This window comes from Adiantum capillus-veneris, chromosome 6 (assembly GCF_014529385.1).
Source record: "Adiantum capillus-veneris isolate H3 chromosome 6, ASM1452938v2, whole genome shotgun sequence".
Lineage (NCBI taxonomy): Eukaryota > Viridiplantae > Streptophyta > Polypodiopsida > Polypodiales > Pteridaceae > Adiantum > Adiantum capillus-veneris.
In genome coordinates, this window is record NC_140936.1 from 75,537,972 (window position 1) to 75,542,322 (window position 4,351).

Consider the following 4,351-nt stretch of genomic DNA (forward strand, 5'->3'; position numbering starts at 1 on the left):
TCTTTGCAACTAAGGACTTGATTTCTAACGAAGAGGTATGTAATGGAAATTGATATTTTATTATTTAGAGCAGCTGATAGGTGGAAAAAAAATGATCGACTAAGGGCTATATGAAAAGACACCACATTTATGTATATTTTATTATTCAAGTGCTCTTTATGAGCTATCTCTTTTTATGTTCGTCCAATCAATGTGTATTCATTATGGGCACTCAAGAAATCTATAAATAAATTCATGCAAGTGGAAAATGCTCACTCTCAGGAGATTTCACCCAGTGTTTGTGTCCTTCTCTCTTCTCATCTCTCCTCTCTTTTTGTGTCGGTGTAGCACTTCACTTAACGAGGTTCACCTACATGTGCTCTCTCACTCTATCTCGCTCTATGTTCTCTCTATTTGTGAAGTATGTTGTTTTAAATATTTTGTAGGGCCTTCCGTGCCTCCATTTATAGAAGATGCAGCTTGAAGAGGAAGTCAAGTAATGCAGACGCTCTCTTGTGAACTTGAAGCTTTGAAGGAGTGCATGAGAAAAGCAGAGCATGACCATGTATTGAAAGCAAAGAAATTTGACACCATGATCTAGGATGTATGTGACATGAAAAATGTCTGTACAAATAAGTCTTGGGTTGATGTATGTGGTAGCAATGTGGTTCCTAATTCCTCCCTCATGCAAGCTATGGCTCAAATAAACAATGTTAAGAATGTGGATGTAGAGGAGTGAAACGGAAGTGACGTTCCAAGAACATTGTTATTCATGGAATTTCCAAAGAGAAGTTAGAGACACCTCCTTCTCTTACCATTGTTATCAAAAAATTTGTCAAAACCCACTTTGAAACGTTAGCAATTATGGTTTACGGAGCGTATAGAATTATAAACAAGGAGCTCCTCACTTGGGAGAACGGCCAATTGTATACACCGTGCCAGATGAGACCAACTGAAAGATTATCCTTGATAATAGTTAGATCTATTTGAGGGATACAACATATTTTGTATGTGAAGATTGCACTATTAAGAAACAAAATATGTGTCGCAAGGCATATAAGGAGAGGAATAAGAAAAACACGAAGAGCTCTAATGAAGAAAATGTGCCCAAGGAGGATATAAGTCCCTTGAGCAAATAGGAATGTGTGACCTATGAGGCCAAGTTACAATTCAAAGTATACTTCTGGAATTGCAATAAATATCCATGGAATGCAAAGGTTGGCATTGATGGACTAAGAAGCAAAGTTGATGTTGTACTTCTTGTTGAAACTTCGAGCATGATACACAAAGGATTAACGTGTTGGAGGATTACAATGTACATTCCTTGATGTAATTAAAAAAATCAAACAATGAAGAGAGAAAGGAGGGGTAGCAAGTATGGTTAAGGATTGGAAGATTTTGTATCAATTGTGAAAGATGAATTTTCTCAATTTTCACTGTTTTGTCCAGCTTAGCCCAATTCCTTGATTTGGATGTTCTTTTAGCACCCTATTTTGTACCAAACTCAAGATTTTGTTGTCTGAGAGTCCGTTCTAAGCAATGGAGACAGTTTCTACTCATTTGGCCTAAAAGGTACATGGATTGCGATCCATGTTGGGCAGGCAACCTGGGAGAAATCTGCTTAGTTTTTCTCTTGCAAGCTTGTATATCCCCTTTTGCCAGGTTTTGTTGATTTTAGCTCAGCTTTGAAGCTTTGACCATCAATTTTATAACTTTTCAGAGTTATGGTCTTCGGCCCCAAAATAATATTTTAAAAAGTTTTGTACCCTGATTCTTTTGGTCCTAATTGATGGTGGAATTTGTTACTTAACCTACTCCTATAACTGAAGTATATGCACAAACATAAATGAATTTAACATTGAGAAATGACAACAAAACGTATGGTAAAACATTCCTTTCCAAGTATTAGAAAATCAAAGAACAAAATACTTTTCGTTACTTCACTCACATCTTTCTTTGCTCATAAGGAGTAGCACTGCTGGTCCTCGACTTCAGTCTCTACTGAGCACTAAACCTATGTCTAGCTTCTTTATTGTCTAGGTGTAAATAGAATGGGTGTCAAAATCTTTGGAAAGGATTTTTTGTACAAATAGGTCACTCACCACCTAAGGTTCGACTTCCTCGATAGCGGGTCAGTGAGACGGACGTCTGCAACATAGCTTTTTGGTACTAACATAATGTCAATATGCAAGGAAGTGACTCGGGATGGGGCACGGAGACTCAATGAGATCGTCGATCTCACGGAAAGTGAACCTAAAGGACTATTCATACGTCTACAATAGCAAATCAACCACTTTCTAGACAGAAAATCACTCTATGTTCATCATGCCTTTTCAGCATCCAAACAAATTCGGAATGCAACAAAACTTAAGGAGAGGTGTTACAACGCCTAAGGAAATATTCCTACCAAGTTTTGTAGTCTTTTGGGAAGGTACATAAATCATGATCCATCACAAAAAATGTATAGAAAACAAAAACAGAACTACACGGAAAGGTTCCCTTCACGCTTAGAAACACTCTTCCAAGGTCAAAACATCAAAAAATAACCATTTAAGACCTCATATCAATGCATTTAGCTCACAAACAAGATGTTGCAAACTACACCAGAATTGAGAATGATTACACTTAGATTAAAGATCAAGAGACAAGAAACACAATGTGCTATTTAAAATCAAATTCTGATTACCAGACAAGGAGAAAGATTGATTACAATTTGCAGTAGCAATGAAGCTCTTAGTAGACGTCCAATAATTCCCAAGATAATGATAATTTTGTCTTATAAAACTAAGGGTTTGGACATAAAAACTTGGGACCCTTTCCCATGGCCGTTTGACCACTTACATGGTTTCTCAATTTGAGAATCATTAACACCAGAATTACACATCTTCTTTTGAAAAAATGATTGAATACAACAAGGTTTGGTATGTATATGGATTTTAAGTGATATTCCGATGTATCCACCAACACAGAGAGAGAGAGAGAGAGAGAGAGAGAGAGAGAGAGAGAGAGAGAATGTTTAATATCTAATGAGTGTGTGTGGAGAGAGAGAGAGAGAGAGTTTAATATCATCAAATAAATAATTGAGTGACAAATCTATACTATATATAATGGAGCTTAAAATTTTCAAGGAAGGAGAGGGTCTCCAAGTGTCACTCATATGGGTTCACCTCAAAGAAAATCTTACAAAAAATATGTATCTAAAATGCAAAGCGAAGGATAAAATTATAGAAAATGAAAATCTTTTTTACAATGTAAAGTCAAAAGACTTTCTACTCTACGTAGAATAAATGCAACAAGTTTAAATGCACATAGCAAAAAAAAAGATAATTCTAGTGGAGATTTTGTTATTCAATGAAAATTTAACTTTTGAAGATATATCTAGTTTATTCTCTCAAGGGGCTTTTTTCAAAACCAATATTGATTTATTTTTTTTTAAATGTAAGTTTGTATTTCTTTAAAGAGATAAAGAAAAAGGAGAAAGCTCGCTCGTCCATGCATTGACATGGGGCTGTTTCACTTTGAGGACATGCATGTAAATGAAGGGGTTGTTATCCATGTTATTGACCATGAGAGAGGGAGACCATTGCATTGTGTGTGTGTGTGTGTGTGTGTGTGTGTGTGTGTGTGTGTGAGAGAGAGAGAGAGAGAGAGAGAGGGGGGGGGGGGGGGGGGGGGGGGAGTGACCATCGTATTGCTTATGTGTGTACCTATGCATGCACATATATGAGAGAGAAAGATTTTACCATGTAGCTCATAGGGTCCATCTCACCAAGGGAACCCTTGCCTTTCTAATTTCCAAGATATTATGATTTTTTTGGAATTATAGTGTACTTATAAAGGAAATATTATATTTTTCACCCATAGAAAATGGACAACATGCCTTGAAATGGGTAAAATGCCTAGCAAAAGAAAAACCCTGACACTGGCACCCGAAATGGGGAGAGATTGTCAAATTGATGGGTCTTTTACCAATTTTGGGATTTTCTTTTTTTTCAAGTGTTTAACTGTGGGCCATGCTTTAAAATCTATAAATTCTCTGAATTTTGATAGACAAAGGTGCACATGAAAAATCAACCTGAGAGAGGGGGGGGGGGGGGGGGAGAAAAATTTAGCACTCAACAAATGATGCAGCAAGGAGAAGGGGGGAGAGAGAAGAGAGCAAAATATAGGAGCAATCTAAGGACACATTAAAGTTTTACACAACTAATCTTCAGCAACAAATGAATATCGATCGAAAGGAGGAGAGAGAGAGAGAGAGAGAGAGAGAGAGAGAGAGAGAGGAGAAGAACAGAAGAAGAAGAAGAAGAAGAGAATTTTTAATACCATAGAAACAATCCCAACTGATATATCCAACAACTTGTGTGAGAATAAA